We start from the raw sequence: 17,959 nt of genomic DNA, 5'->3' as shown, positions 1-17,959 counted from the left end.
AACAATGAATAGAAATAGATAAAACAGTATAATTGCATTTCAGTTAATTTTAAAATGCTGAAGTCTCTGAGAGGAAATCATGAAGTAGTTAATACAGTCAGCATGATTAAATCAAGTCAGAAAAGGAAATCTACCTTTAGCCTTAAACATTTAACATCATTTTCATTGATTTCCTTCACTTTCATCATTTTTTTAATCTTCCCTGCCCTCTCTCACAACTGGGTTAGGGTCACATCACTTCATTGCTGTTATTTAGGAAGGCATATGCCCTGAGAAATAATATTGCTTTTAGAACTTAAAATTAAATCCACTATCCTTTGCAGCTCTCTTAAAGCACTGATTCTGTAAATATTTGAATTTTATTTCATTTTTTGGCAATAGAAGTTAAGTTAAATTGATAATTCCACTGGTGCTTGAGGAATTACATCCTGGTATAAAGAAAAATATTTGTATGATGTAAAAAAAGAAAGTAAGGCAAATAGTTTTCCAAAAATTTTAGTTAAAGCAGCAGACTGGAACATAATGGCATTGTGGAACACTATGTTTATGAGTATTCAGCTCACAGGTGAACCAGTAGGAGCAAGAATGGGGCATACAGGAGGGAAAATGCTGACAGATGGCAGATTTGCTGACTTCTTTCCTTCATAATGAAGTGGGATGTACATGTAGAGTCGTAAGCCCAATATTAATGCATTTTTCATTTAGTATGGCCACTGAGGTTTTAGTTATAACTGGTTATGTTTCTAGACCACTCTGTAATGGCAGATAGTTTATTCAGATGCTAAACTGAATTGCTAATGGTAAAATAACACTGCCAGCAAGATAGAATTAAATTAATCACCCAGGTAGTAGCAAAATAAATATATAAGAAGTATGCATGAAAAGCAGGTCAAGAGCATCTGTTCTGTTTAATTGCCTCCCCTGGGGTGACTTTGCAATTTGCAACTTATTTCTTTAAAGTACAAGGCTTCAGTGGTCTCAACTTACTTTTATTTTCTTTTCCATGGTGGTACTAAGAGAGAAGGATAGGAGACTAGGAAGAAGAGTTCTAAATCAAATTCCTTTAAGGAGATTTTTCTGTATTGGCTTAATTGATTTCTATATGGTAATGAAATTCAAGGAGAGACCATAGTCTTTTGGTTTAACTGGAGGTTCTGATTGCAACAATTTTAAATTCCTTCTGAAAATCATAATTTAGCAAGGGAAGGCTTAGTGACTTTAATAAAAAAGGATATAGATAAAAATATTTAAGAAAATGAAGACATTGCTCAGAGGTTTTGGGATATAGATAAAAATATTTAAGAAAATGAAGACATTGCTCAGAGGTTTTTTTTTAATTTGATTCAAATTCATTCTCTAAAACACACAGGTAAAATTTCCACATATAAAGAGAAAGTAAAATTGGCAAAATTATGTGGATGCTTCAGGCTAGCCAAATTCTTTCAGATAGTGCTGAAATTGAGGTTGTGACCAGATCTCATGAAGAAACTTATTGTTTTTTGTCAAAATTTAATTGTATTCAATTAGTGATTTTTAAAATAATTGATTTTTCATTTAAAAAGCCTTCCAATTCATAATAAAATCTTTTCAACCATAACACAATTAACTGAAATCAACCAGAAATTATACAATTGTAGAAGAAAAAGAGAAATTATTTTAGTCTAATCTCCTCATTATATGGAGTACCAAACCAAGGTTCAGGGAAGAATAACAACTTATGTGCCGTTATACAGAATGTAGAACTTTGTCTAACATCTATACCAGTTTTGAATAACTTTTTCCTAGTTTGAGTGGCCAGACGGCAAACTCAAGCTCTGTGAGCCCCTATATTACCAGAGAGAGGTGAGGGAGGAAATGCTTACTTTGGGCAACTGGAAAGAGGGGAGGGGCATGCAAAAAATGTTCTTGAGTCCCAGAAAGACTGGGATTGGAGCAGCTCCCCAAGTGCAGCCTCTGCATGTGTGCTAGATTTTGCCAATACTGATCTATGCCTTTGGGTTTATATTATATCCTCTTTCTACTACTCTATTCTGTCTTGCTATTCAAATTCAATTTTTTTTGTAAAAGCAACACAAATAAACACCTCTGTTTTCCCCATATTTGTTTTTTCTATTTTTAATTAACTGATTAATTGAATTTATTAATTTAGAATATTTGTCCATGTTTCCATGATTTATGTTCTTTCCCTCCTTTCTTCCCTCCCCCCCACCAGTAACCAATGAGCAATTCCACTGGATTTTACATGTATCATTGATGAAAACCTATTTCCATATTGTTAATATTTCCAGTAGAGTGATCATTTAGAGCAGTGGTTCCTAAACTGTTTTGGCCTACTGCCCTGTTTCCAAAAAAAATATTACTTAGCCCCCTGGAAATTATTTTTTTAAAATTTTAATAGCAATTAATAGGAAAGATAAATGCACCTGTGGCCATCAGCACCCTCCTGGATTGCTGCAGCACCCAACAGGGGGTGGTAGAGCCCACTTTGGGAATCACTGATTTAGAGTCTACATCCCCAATCATATCACCATCAAACCATGTGATCGAGCAAATGTTTTTCTTCTGTGTTTCTACTCCCACAGTTTTTTTCTCTGATATGGATAGCATTCTCTCTCATAAGTGCCTCAGAATTGACCTGGATTATTGCATTGCTGCTAGTAGAGAAGTCCATTACATTCAATTGTACCACGGTCTCTGTGCACAGTGTATCAGTCTTTGTGTACAATGTTCTCCTGGTTCTACTCCTTTAGCTCTGCATCAATTCCTGGAGGTCATTCCAGTTCACATGGAATTCCTCCAGTTCATTGTTCCTTTCAGCACAAAAGTATTCCATCACCATCAGATACAAAAATTTGTTCAGCCATCCCCCAATTGATGGAAACCCTCTCATTTTCTATTTTTTTTACTACCACCAAGCATATGGCTATAAATATTTTTGTACATGTATTTTTCCTTGTTATCTCTTTGGAGTACAAATACAGCAGTGGCATGGCTGTATCACACCTCTGTTTTTTAATATATTCTTACTCTTTACCCTATCCAATGAGCCATTTTTATAATAAAGTACAACTAAAAAAATTCAACATATAGTATAGCAAAACTAACGAATATCTCAACTTAGTTTCAGAATAAATGTAATGTTTTAGAACTATTTCATTTAACCCAAGTCGATAAATTTTTTATTAATTAACTACAATGTACCCAAGTCTCTACAATGTGCTAGAGATATAAAGCATAGCATAAACAGTTCCTGTTTTCAAGGGACTTACAATTTAATGGACAGGATAATATAAAAACAATTATGCTCAAACTAGCTATGTACCAGAAAGATAAATTAGATTTAACTTCAAAGGAAAGGCAATAAGATAAAGGGACTTCTTGCAAAAGACAAGAGTATATTTGAGATTTTTGGGAAGCCAAGAAACCAAGAAGCAATTATAAAGTGGTAGAGCAATCCAAGCATGGTAGACAGTCCATGGTACTATGTTAATAGCACAGATTTTGCCTCTATTTGCATGCTTCCTATTAAAAATCAGACAAAAGATAAAATTAGCCCTTAGTAGAAGTGCTTTATAAAAGATGATAGAATAAAAACAATATCCACAAAACATTTACCCCTCTCAACCTGGTTGTATATTTTCCCACAGAAAAACAACATCCATGAGAGAAATAGATTCATGGTGAGGCACCTTTGTAGGTTCTGTGTTGTGGCAAAAGCAATTTAAAACTCCTGGTATTGCAAATCCAGGAAGTCCTTTTCCTCTTTGTAGAATCAGTCATTATGCAGCTTTCCTTGGATACATCTTCTCTGCTTGGTAGATGCTCAGCTGAATTTTCAAGGTTTATTTATTTTCATAGCTACCTCTTGTCTTTGTGGCTGGTGATCCCATTCCTTGAAGTTGATCCTTGCTTTGAGTACTCACTTCTCAAGATGTTTGAATGTAAATTCTCTGTCTGTCTGTCTCTCTGACTCTGTCTTTCTCTCTCTCTCTCTGTCTGTCTCCCTTACCCCCATCCTCTCTAGTGCCAATGTCTTCTACTGGTTAACTTGTTCTTCAAAGTGAAATGGCAGATGGAAGGTGTGAGGGGAAAGAGAAACTCTTCTCCCCCTTTAAGCCTGGTTTATTTTGAGGAACCTGATTCCTTATCTTTATATCTGGTTCCCAGATTAATTATATTGTGAATTCCTTGGGTCCTAGTAGTCAAAGTTCCCATTTGCTTGACTTTGTCCAATCAATCATTTTATTTCTTTCTTATTCACTCAGTGAACTTCTTTATCTCTCATAAATGAATAACACTAATATTAGTTTGATATATTATAACATTAAAATTTAATCTGAGTAAGCCATATGATTATATATATGCAGATATATATATATATATACATATATTCAAAGATGTTAATTATGAGTTTAAGTTGTATCATATAACCATTGGGATATGCTCAATAAGTAATTCTTACTGGTCACTGAGATGATAGAAGTAAATTAATGCAATGTGAATGATTTATGCTAATTTTGAACTTCTTACTATAACTATACCACTGATAGGGATATGATGTACCAGAAGGCAACGGAACTGAGTTTACAGCCAAGACTCACTTACCCATCAAGACTGACTACATTCTTTCAAGGGAAAGTATGATCATTTGATAAAAGTAGGAGATTTCCAAGGATTTCTGAAGACCAGACCTAAAGAGGAAATTTGTTGTCCAAATATTAAATTCAAGAGAAGCATAAAAAGATAAATAAGAAAGAGTAACAATTAATAAAGAGAAATTGTTTATATTCCTACATGGAAAAATGTTATTTATAAATCTTAAAATGTTTTATCATTTTCGTAGTAGCTAGAAGAAATACTTATGGACAGAAGTTGAGGTAATATGCAATTTAGGAGGAATCACACACACACACACACACACACACACACACACACACACACACACACGGGTTGAAAAACAGGATTCCACTGAGAGAAATAGGGTAAATTACATCACATAAAGGGGCATGAGGTGAAAACCTATTACAGTGGAGGGAGGATTGAGGGCTTTGATGGGTAATACTTAAAACTTACTCTCATTGGAATTGGCTCAGAGAAGGAAGCCAGATTCATTGGAATATAGAATCCTATCTTACCCTCTAGAGAAGTAGAAGAGGAATAAGATAGGCAATGGTGGAAAGGAGAGTAATGTAAGGGGCATGAAGGTTGGGGGATTATTTAAAGATACTAGAGAGAAGTAGGAAGAGAATAAGAGGGATGGTTGTAGGAAGGGGGGTAATATAAGTGAGGGGAAGTGGGGGAATGATTAAAAACAAAACACTAGTGTGGAGGGAAAGAATAAAAGGAGAAAAGGCTGGATTAAAAGAGGAAAACAAGAAAGGGGATAGTCCTATAGCAATCATAACTGTGAATGTAAATGGGATGAACTCACCCATAAAATGGAAGCAGAGAGCAGAGTGAATTAAAGACCAGAATCCTACCTTAAGTTGTTTACAAGAAACACATTTGAGATAGATAGACACACATAGATTAAAGGTAAGGACCTGGAGCTTAATCCTTTGGGCTTCAACTGAGATAAAAAATCAGGTAGCACAATCATAATCTCAGAAAGCCTAAAGCAAAAATAGATCCAATTAAAAGAGTTAGCTAAGGTAATTACATCTTGATAAAATGTAGAATAGACAATGAAGTAATATGAGTTCTTAACATATATAAATCAAATGTTATAGTCTCCAGATTTTTAATGAATAAAATAAAAAAGCTTAAGGAGGAAATAAACAGTAAGGTTAAACTAGTGGGGGAATCTCAACCTTTCCCTAATAGAACCAAATAAATGTACTAAAAATAAACAAGAAATAAGTAAAAGTAGTGAATGATATTTTAGAAAATTTAAATTTAATATATATCTGGAAAAAATTGAATAAGGATAAAAAGGAACATACCTTCTTTTCAGCAGTGCATGGTATATACACAAAAATTGACCATGTACTATGGCATAATAACTTCAAAACCAAAAGCAAAAATAATAAATGCAAATTTTATATCATAATGCTATAAAATTATGAGAGGGAAAATTATGAGACTGGGTGCAAATTAATATTTTTATTCAATCAAAAGTAGTAAAGAAAAAAAAGATGAAAAAATAGGAGAGAGATATGTAGATTACTTTCCTTGCTCCTCCATTTAGCTTGCTATTCTGTGGACGCCATCAGGTCCCCCAGCCATACTGACAGGGAAGTGCAGGCAGCAACAAACATGGAAAAGAAGAGAATGAAATCTACTCTTGCCTCAGTTTATCAAACTTTTTTTCTGCCCACTAACTCTTACACATCATGTCTTAGGAGTCAACCGTGGCTTTCTATTTTGCCTGGGTTGCCCAGGGAGACAGTCTAATGTACAGTGCAGGAGACATCCACCCTACCCCTGTCTCATGATCTCTTGACTCTATTGCTACCTTTTTCAGACTGCCATTCTATCCTTGTGACCCAATCCACCCCATGATTTCCTTCATACAATCACTCTTCTGATTCTTTGGGAAACTAGCATGTTAAATCTCCTTACTTGGATTTTTTTTTAGGAGATTAACATGTCAGGTCTCCCCAAAGAATCATTCCACGTATGGAATCTATACACCTAAGATTCTTTTACTAGCAGATATAAAATATTGCACCTTACATAGAGGGAATTATAACAATTTGGGGAATAATGGAAAAAAAGAAGGAAAAAAAATGATTGATAGATGCACTGACAAAAAGCTAATTAGGTGGTGCTCCCCTTTGGCATTAGAGTTTACAGTCAGAATAAATGATACATTCAGTCCCCTTCAGTTCAGTTCATTATATCCAAAAGTTCACTGTGCATTTCTTAATGTAGTTTGTGATTTCTGTAGACAGTCCTATGACATCTTCTCCAGAAAATCCATTTTCCTGGTTTGGGTGTTGGTGATATTTTTTCCAAAATTGCTTTAAAAGATCTTAAGCTTTGGATTTTAGGATAATTATGCAAAATTATAATTAATAATGGTTCATGGAAAGACATATTATAATTAATTGGGAATGAAACTAATTCTTCAATGTCTATTATCACCACTATTATATAATACTGCATTAGAAGTGCTAGCTTTAACAATAAGAGAGAAAAAAGAAATTGAATGACCTAAAGCAGACAATGAGGAAACTAAACGTTCACTGTAGATTAAATGATGATATGCTAAGATAATCCTAGAGAATGAACTAAAAAACTAGGTGAAATAATTAATGGCTTTAGTGATGTTGCAGGATACAAAATGAATCCATATAATTCATTAATATTTGTATATATTTCCAACAAAACCTAGCAGCAAAGTTAGAAAAAGAAATTCCATTTAAAAATCACTCTAGACAATATAAATACTTGAGAATATATTTTACAAAACAAACACAGGAATTATGTCAACACAATTAGAAATATTTTTCACAGAAATAAAGGAAGATCTAAACAATTTGAAATACATTAATTGTTCATGGGTAGGCTGGTCTAATATAATAAAAATTACAATCCTACCTAAAGTATTTTACTATTCAGTACCATACCAATCAAATTAACAAAAATATTTTATAGAAATAGAAAAAATAATAATAAAATCTATCTGGAAGAGCCAAAGATATCAAACAAACTAATGAAAAAATAAAGGATTGTGGCCTAGTAGTAGTAGATCTTTAACTGTACTATAAGGCAATAATCTTTAACACAATCTGTACTGGCTAAAACATGTAGATCAATGGAATAGATTAGGGTGAAAGGACCTCATCAATCTCATGTTTGATAAATCAAAAGAGCCCTGCTTTTGAGATAAGAATTCACTATTTGACAAAAACTTCTAGAAAAATTTTAAAACAGTATGGAAAAATTAGGTATAAATCAGTATCTCACACCTTATAGCAAGATAAGGTCAAAAATCTATATATGATTTAGACATAAAACATGATATTTGATATACATTAGGGGAACTTAGAATATTGTCTGTGTCATATTTATGTAGAAGGGAAGAATTTATGACAAAAGAATAGATAGAGAACATTATAAGATGTAAAATGAATAATATTCATTATATTAAATTAAAACATTTTTGTACAAACAAAACCAATGAAACTGGGATTAGAGGGGAAACAAAAAACTGGGAAAAATTTTATAACAAATTTCTCTAATAAAGGTCTCATTTCTCAAATACATAAATAATTAAGTCAAATTTATAAGAATCCAAGCCATTTCTCAATTGAATATGGCCAAAGGATATGAATAGACAGTTTTCAGATGAAGAAATAAACATTATTGATAATCATATGAAAAATGTTCTAAAGCACACTTGATTAGAAAAAAATGCAAGTTTTAACAGCTCTGAGGTACCAACTTACACCTATCAGACTGGCCAATATGACAGTGAAAGAAAATTATAAATATTGGAGGGGATATGGCGAAATTGGGATACTAATGGATTGATGGTGGAGTCATGAGCTGATTCAACCATTCTGGAAGGCAATTTGGAATTATGCCCAAAAGGCAATAAATAATGCATACTCTTTGATCTAGCAATAAATACCACTACTAGTACTATATCCAAAAGAAATAAAAAAAATGTGAAATAACTTACTTGTACCATAAAAATATTTACAGCTGCTCTTTTTGTAGTAGCAAAGAATTTAAAATTAAAGGGATGCCAATCAGTTGGGGAATGCCTGAATAAATTGTGGTATCTGATGGTGATGGAATACCATTATGTTGTAGGGAATAATGAACAGAATGATTTCTGAAAGAGCTGGTTAGACCTACATGAACTGATGCAGAGTGAAATAAGCAGAATCAGGAGAATATTGTATACAATGACAACAATACTGTGAAATGATCAAATTGGAGAGACAAATAATATCAGCAGTACAATGATGTAGGATAATTATGAGGGACTTATGATGAAGAATGCTATCTGCCTCCTGAGAAAGAGCTCTTAGAGTAGGAATGCAGATAAAAGCATATGATTTTTCACTTCTTTATTTGGATGTATGTTTTGGTTTTATAAGATTATACACTTACAAAAATGAAAAACAGAAATGTTTCATGTGATAATATCTCTAAGACCCAAATTGAATTGCTTGCCAGGTCTGGGAGGGAGGGGGAAAGGATAGATGGAAACAATTGGATCATATAATTTCAGAAAACTTATTTGGAATTTTGTTATTACATGTAATTGTTAAAAAAAATTAAAATGTAAAAAAAAATTAAAAAATAGAAAGTAGACTAGTCCAAGTGGAAAAAGAAATATAAAAATCACTGAATAAAAGAACTTGTAAAAATTAGAATTAAGCAAGTATAAGCTAATACTTCTATGAAATACTAAGAATCAATAAAAATAAAGTCAAAAGATTGGAAAAATAGAAATGTCAACGGTCTCATTGAATGAACTATTGACATGGAAAATAGATCAAGGAGAGATAATTTAACAATTATTGGACTACTTGAAAACCACATTGAAAAAAATTCATAGTTTTCCTACTTCAAGAAATTGTAAGGGATAACTATCCCAATGTCAAACAAATGAGTAAACTAGAAATTTGTAGAATCCACCAATCATCTCTTGAAATAAGAATGAAATTTGAAAAAACCTCTTTGTCATATAACATCCAAATTCCATAGTTCCCAGATCAAAAAGAAAATATGTCAAGCAACCAGAGAGAAATAGTCCAAATATTATGGAGCCACAATCAGCATTATGCAAGATTAAGCAGTTTCTAAATTGAAGGAGTAAAGAGCTTGAAATATGATATTCTGGAAGAAATTAAAATTACAGAAAAGAATAACCTATCTAGCAAAACTGAATATAATCCTTCAGGGCAAAAATAAATGTTTGATAAAAATAGTGGGATTTCAAACATTCATGATGAAAAGTTCAGATCTGATTAGACAATGAATATTCAAACAGAAGACTCAATTGAAGCATAAAAGGGGAAACATGAAAAAGAAATTATGAGGGTCTCAGAAAAATTAAACTGCTTATATTCCTATGTGGGAAGGTGTTAAGTGTAACTCCTAAGAATTTTATCATTATTATATTAGTTAGAAGGAATCTACATAGACAGAGGATATGGGTGTGAGTTGATTTTGTTGGGATCATCTCCAAAAATAATGAAGGGGTGAGAAAGAAGGATGCATGGAGAGAAGGTGAAAGGGAAGAGATAGAATAGGGAAATTTTCATTACATAAAAAGAGATATGCAAGGAAGAGCTTTTATAGTGGAGTTAAAATGCTAGCAGGGGGATTCCTGGGCAATATTTGAACCTCACTCTCATTGGGATTGGTTCAAAAGAGAAAAAAGTATACGTTTTCTCTCTCTGTCTCTCTGTCTCTCTGTCTCTGTCTCTGTCTCCCCCCCCCCCCTCTCTCTCTCTCTCTCTCTTTCTCTCTCTCGTGTGTATGTGTGCATGCATAAATATATGTGTATTATATATAATATGCTAGCTGGGTATAGAAATATATTGTGCCTAATACAGAATTAGAATGAGAGGAGGATAAGAGATTTGAGGGAATGATAAAAATGAGGGCAGATTAAGTAAGTGGTCAAAAAATCAACTTTTGAGAAGGGATGAAGTAAAAAGAGAAAAAGAGAAGTATAAACAGAAGAAAATATGATGTTGAGTCATACAGGCCTTCACTTTAATGAGCTGAACAGGTTTTGAGAGTTGGACCCTGAGGTGATTAAGCAGACGATAGAACACAAGAAGGAATGCAAGGACTTTGTGTACAACATAGTCGGTTTTAGAAAATAGTAGGTGGCCTAGTTCAGCTTGTGCCCTAACTTGCAAAAAAAGCAAAAAATGCGAAGATTAAGACAATTGGAGCACACAATTTGTTTAAATCCAAAACAAAGCAAAGGGAAACCCAGCAGTAGCAGCTCTAGGTTCTAAGAGCAGAGAAGGAAATGTAGGTAGAAAGATATTGGGTTGAATATGAAGCTCTGTGTAAAGTTTGAAGCAGAACAAAATGAATTTATTGATCAATTTCTTTTTCAGAAATGAGCTAGTTGTTACAGAAAAAAGCCCTACAAAAAAAACAATACAAAACAAAATCAAAAATATTCCTATGCAGAGAAATCCCTATCTTCCAAGTAAACTTGATGACTATGTATGCATTTATGGAATTTGGGATCATAACAAATACCATGTCTTCTTGAAAGGTAATAATATGAATTTTTTAAAGAATCTTGCCCATTTATGGTCAGATGGTAGTAACAGAATTTTCCTTTTCAGAAGTCAGGGACAACAGGGATGATCATCTTTGCTATGGATTTTCTTCTGTGTTTTCTGACCTATATATACACCTGTAAACACCAGTCCTTTTCTGAAGTACCTACCATTTTGAAAGAAATAAGGCAATAATTTTTTTTCTAGAAAAAACAACAAAAAAGAAAATAGGATGGAGAGTAATGCATAGTAATTATAATTGAATGTGAACAACATAAGTTTATCCATAAAATCTTAGCATGTTGGAGAATGAATTAGAAATCCAGAATCCAACAATATGTTGTTTATAAGAGACACCCTTGAGAAATGAACACACCCAAATGTGAAATAAACTCTTGGAGTAGAAGCAAATATGCTCCAGCAGAAGTGAATAAAAGCAGGGGTAGCAATCATGATCTCAAAGCAAAAGGAAAAGTATATCTAAGTAAAAGACATAATCATGCACATTATATTTTTTCTAATAGATTTCAAAGACAATAAAGTAATGTAAAATTTATAGCATATTTTTCTAATAAAGACGTCTTTTCTCAAATTTAGAGTGAACTGAGTTAAATTTATAAAAATATAAGCCATTTCCCAATTGATAAATGATCAAAGCATATGAACAGGCAGTTTTCAGAAGAAATCAAAACTATTTGTAGTCATATGAAAATGCCATGTTACTATGGATTAAAGAAAGGAAAATTAAAACAATTATGAAGTATCACTCACATCTATCAAAAATGACAAATTGTGGGAGCACTAGGAGAAAATAGGTACATTTATAAGTTGTTGGTTATTGTTAGCTTATCCAAACATTCTGGAACTATGCCCAAAGGACCATAGAACTATTCTTTGACCCAGCAAAACCACTCTGAGGTCTATACCTCAAGATATCAAAGGAGAAGAAATAGGATCTATACTTACAAAAATAGGTATAGCATCTCATTTTGTAGTGGCAAAGAAGTATATATCTTTATTAGAATTTTTCATAATGTCATGATTTTAAGAAGAAAAAAAGGCCTAACAAATTGGTATGATAGTCAGCTTTCTGAGTATCACACTAATTATAAAAAAAAACTTACATTCATTGAAAATTTTAATATTTTTCAAAGAAAACTCCTAAATTTTTTCTCTTCTATCTAAACAGTAATTTGAAGTAACTAGGACATATTAATATTCAGTTTTCACTGATGAAACACAGAGTGATTAAGCAAATTATTTGCAGGCCCACAGTTCCTTAATGAGAGAACCAGGACTAAAACATAAATATCTTGTCTATGAGTCTTATGGTCCTCCCATTAGACCAATCTAATTTTGTAGGATTATATCAATGAAGCAGAAATTTAGAGGTTTCAACCATCTCATTTTACACATGAGGAAATTAAGGTACAGAGAGCCTGTGTTGCTCAGAACCACATACTTCGTGTCTAAGAGAAAATTTAAACCCAAGCCTTCCTAATTACTGTATCAGTGTTTTATCTATTACCCCATCCTTTCATGTTTTCTCATGGTTTTCATAACCAAGGAAGATACAGAGAGTAGAATGCATGGCCCAGATGAAATTTGCCTGGATATGTATATTTCCATAATAAGTGTAAAAGGGGCTTATAGAGCAAGAAAAAGAAAAAAAATCATTATTGATGTTCAATATTCTCTTGATAAGCCTCCATTTAGCTAGGTCTGTATTTGTTTGAAATTATTGGCAGGCTCACATTTTAAGTTTCTTTACTTTGGAAGAACTTTCAAAGTTCCCATTCCATAAGGGCATCTTTAAAGAAACCATCTTCATTTCCATGCCTTGATGATAAACCCGAGTTGAATTTCACTTTGAAGGAGGACTAGATTCAAGCAGGGAAAAATCACCAGCAGTATTGTAGTCTCATCAACTAAAGAATTTCTACCATAGTAAATATTTGACCAGATATTTATTTGTTCCTGACTCAAATGAATCTTATTTAAATTTTCCTATTGTTTATTTCAATAGACCTGCTATTAAATAGGAAACTCTACAGCTATCTTAAAAGGAAATGGGAAAACGCTATTATGCATGAGGGGAAAGCAACTAGTGTCACTCTTAAATTGAATGTTTTACACTACTGTTTGTATGCTTGAAAAACAATATGAAAGTAATGATAGAATTTGTTGTAGATACAGAAATGTAGAAAAGTGAAATATATTTTCCTTGTCTTTTTTTTGCAAGAAGATGTCATTAATTTGTTCTTTGTTCATGTTATTTAGAATTTTCGCTAGAGTCAGTGTGACTCACTCACTCTCTCTCTCTCTCTCTCTCTCTGTCTCTCTCTCTCTGTCTCTCTGTCTCTCTGTCTGTCTGTCTCTCTCTCTCTCTCTCTCTCTCTCTCCCCCCACCCCCTCTCAGTGAAGAGGGCATAGGGACTATATTTATAATTCCCTAAAAAGGGAACTTTTTCTACCAGTATTGAAGCTCACTTTCTGTGCAAAAGCCCAGTGCTTTGAGAGGTTTAATAACATGACCAGGACACAGCCTGCATATGGAATGGGAAAAAAAGGTGTATACACATATACATATTGACACAGATGTATATATACACATGATAATAATATGCATATATGTATATTATTATAGATATATATGTACATACATTTATATATACTTTCAATTTTGAGTCCCTCAAATGCTGACTTCCGGGATTGTGTGATATCATATCCAGACATTATTAACTTCATTTTACAGATGAGAAAACTGAAATTGTGAGGACTTAAGTATCCTGATATAAAGTAAATAATGATAGTTATAAATTAATTAGCCCATTAAGGAGCAATGTTCAAATATATAGTTATTTTTCTAAAGGCATGAAAGCATTGACTTATAGTTTTCAGTTGAATTCAGTACTTAAGACCCATGTACAGCTGCAAATGAGCCTGTTCCCTGAGTAAATGTTCAATATTATCATAAACAGATATCAGTACATAATGAAGGGAACTGAAGAGGGCTCCACTCCTAAAACTGAATTTCTCTTACACAACTCATTTATTTCCTTTTCTCTCCCTCTTGTCATCTTCCTCAGCTCTAGTAACATTGTAAACTATAGTGTAGAGGATACCAGTTTAGACAAACTTGTTAAGAGCCATGGAGGGGCAGCTGGGTAGCTCAGTGGATTGAGAGCCAGGCCTAGAGACAGGAGGTCCTAGGTTCAAATCCAGCCTCAGACACTTCCCAGCTGTGTGACCCTGGGCAAGTCACTTGACCCCCATTGCCTACCATTACCACTCTTCCACCTATAAGTCAATACACAGAAGTTAAGGGTTTAAAATAAAAAATAATAAAAATAATAAAAATAATAAAAATTAAAAAAAGAGCCATGGAAAAGGGTAGTAGAATTGAAGTGAGGGAGATGTGATTTAAAATATTTTCTCTAACCTTTCTTAGCTATGTGATGATTGTCAAGACACAATTTCTCCCAATCTCAGTTACTTAATCTATAAAATGGGGAAAATTTATTTCTATATTACACCTATAACAATAGTTTTTTTGTGAGAATAGAATGAAATAATCTATATAAAAGCACTTTGTATATCTTCAAGCACTGTGCATGGCATTATCCAGCAATTTTTAATCCATTGATAATAATTTCAAAAAATAATATAACCAGTCTGTTCTTAAGAATTCAATAAATTGTACTAAAACTGTTATGTTATCACAAATGAAATTACTAATCCATCATCAGCTAGACATACATAACATTACTCTATAAAAAATCAAGAACAATGTTTTTAATAGATGTTTTATTTACCACACACCTTATTACATACTGCTTCTACTACTAATGCTACTCTTAATTACTTCCATTATCACCCCTGCCAACACTACCACATCACCACTCACATTTATATAGTGTTTTAATGTTTATAAATCACTTTACAAATATTATCTCATTTGATCCAAACAAGCAACCCTAATTTTATAATTGTCCCAATATTCTATATAAGGAAACTGTGGTAGCCAGAGGTTAAGTAATTTGCCTTGGGTCATAGAAATAGTGTCTGAAGCATGGGTGTTCTGGGCCTTAAAGCTGCTTAAAGATCACTAATGCTACGATTATTTGCTTGTTGAATATTTGCCAGTACATCCCTGGTCTGAAGCCACATTCAAATACAAGTATTCCTTACTCTAGCTTAAATACTCTATCCAAATCTATGACCTAAATGTTTAGCTCTAAACAACTTGAAATAGTTAAATTACCATTTTTTTATTGAGGAGTTCATTGATCAAGAACAGTAATATATTTTTAAAAACATTATTTGATGTATGAATATTTCTTAAAGGAAAAATTTTTCCCAAAGTACTACATACCAGAATATTAACAGCATGGAAATGATCTCAGTCCTTAAAGCCCATATTAATTGAACACAGACTCTGAAAGATCCTATCTTTTGGGCTGAAATGTAGGATCTGTAATAATGAAGATAGAGCTGGTCTGAGAACAATAGCTAACACTAACAAAACTTCACTGAAGATCTGATCATCAGATGTTTGGGGATGTGGGAGGTTGGGTAGAGGGAATTTAGACTCTACTCAGTATATAAAAATTTTATTTTGCTACAATGAAGAGGTTGCATATGCTAATAATTTCAAATTAGTTCAATAGTCTGAAAATCTTTGCAAATAAGAAATATTAATGATTTCTGATAGTCAATTTTTCTCCATTATAGTTTATTATTATTATTATTATCATTATTATTATCATTTAACCAAGTTATATGGTGGGGGGTAGGAGTATATTCTTATTTGTCTTTTCCACTTTCCTTAATTTTTTAAGAAGCCAAGACTGGGAATATTTATGAGGGAAATTTGCATTATCTGCCTTCTTTCCCATAAGATTTTAAGGTTCCTGAATACACAATGCTAAAAATATAACTGCTATACATAAAATGTTTGACGTGTCAATGTGTTAATAAAACTATTGCAAAAAATTGGAAATTCCTTCCCAAAGCGAATCTATTACAAGTAAATGTAATGTCATCAGTGTCATACTTACATCCATCATGACCTTTCCCATAATACTCTTGATTCTGTAGTTTGAACACTACCATTATTATGCCTATAGAGACAGTGTCCATTAATGCATTAATTATACAGTGAGGTAATTCAATATCTAAAATTTCCTGGTAAACAAAACCTCTTTTTGACCCAAGAAGAACCCAGAAGTTCATCAGTTTTCCCCTGAAACATCCTAAAAGTCTGTAGCATTATCTTTGTCTAGGAAAGAAAGCTAAGAGGTTGGGTACACATTGGAAACTTAGTTAAGAATTCATCAAGAGAATAAAAGAGAATATTACTGATATCCTGAAATGTGAAATCTATAGGCTATTTATAGCTTATGAGTCCACCTTTCACCTGGACTATTTTCTTTATATTTGTAAGCTTCTACATTTACATATGAAAAGCCTAGGCATACTGTGATCATATAGTTCATTAAACAAAGTGAAAAATGAAAGAAAATATGTCAATCAATTCTATGTGGAATCATTAGCTAAAACTCTGCCAGTCTATCCTCTCTATCCTTTAAATGTGGAAGGAGGAAACTTAACACACATGTATCTATTCCTTATGTATAAAAATCAAAATATGTATATTTTTCTATGCACCATCTCAAGGTAATAAATTATAAACTAAAGAAATCAGGAAATGAGTTACATGATGAAATGTTTTCCTTTCCAGCTTACCAGTATAATGGGAAGGAAATTCATAAACAATTATTATGTGCCTACTATTTGCCAGATACTGCATTGAATATTTTACATTTGATTTCCATAACAATTCTGTAATATAGGGGTTAAAACTGAGACAGCCAGAGGTTAAGTAATTCATGTAGGTTTACACAAATAGTATCTGAAGTCACTTCTGAACTCTACTTTCTGAAAATCAGACCAAATGTTTATCTACTGTGTCACCTTGCTGCCTGTGGAATTTAGAATGGTTGTGGTCTTACCACTTGAGTTCCTCATATCTCAGTCCTTTTATCTCTACCTCTGCTTCTGGATATAGATCACTTCTATGATCATCGTTTCTTCATTATCACTTGCTCTTTTTACTGATTATCCTGGAGCTGCAGTGATGGGACTAGCTAGATCTCCTATAGGTTATCTGTCAATCAGGGAATCCAGAAGTAGCAGAATGAAAAGGGGAAGACATTTGTAAACATACTAGCTTATGTGTCTTCCTTCTTCTATCACATGGCTTAGTTGCTATTAGTTGCAGGATCTAAATTAACTATCATTATCTTTTTATGTGGGCCAGAATCATCAGAAATTGCCTCATGTCTCCCTGATTCATTATTTTCATGGGTATATATATATATATATATATATATATACATTTATATATACATTTACATGTATATATGTATACATCTTACACACACATATATATGTTAAAACCAGAAACATAATGGCAATAATAAAATTACTCTAGCTGAAAAAAATCCTGGAATCTGGAAGCAAGTTAAATGCATTTTATTTTATTTTTTAACATTTAATAATATTTATTTTTTAGAAAAGTTAACATAGTTACATGATTCATGCTCTTACTTTCCCCTTCACCCCCTGACTTCCCCCCATAGCCAATGTGCATTTCCAATGGTTTTAGCATGTGTCATTGATCAAGACCTATTTCCCAATTGTTGATAGTTGCATTGGTGTGGTAGTTTCGAGTCTACGTCCCCAAT

At 32.8% G+C, this 17,959-nt stretch overlaps 1 pseudogene; it reads left to right on the top strand.

Annotated features, from left to right (window-relative positions):
* The first annotated feature begins 10,655 nt into the window (after positions 1-10,655).
* LOC123245937 lies at positions 10,656-11,045 on the top strand (annotated as a pseudogene).
* The last annotated feature ends 6,914 nt before the right edge of the window (positions 11,046-17,959 follow it).

Source organism: Gracilinanus agilis, chromosome 4 (genome assembly GCF_016433145.1).
Source record: "Gracilinanus agilis isolate LMUSP501 chromosome 4, AgileGrace, whole genome shotgun sequence".
NCBI lineage: Eukaryota > Metazoa > Chordata > Mammalia > Didelphimorphia > Didelphidae > Gracilinanus > Gracilinanus agilis.
This window is presented reverse-complemented; position numbering and strand designations above follow the sequence as displayed.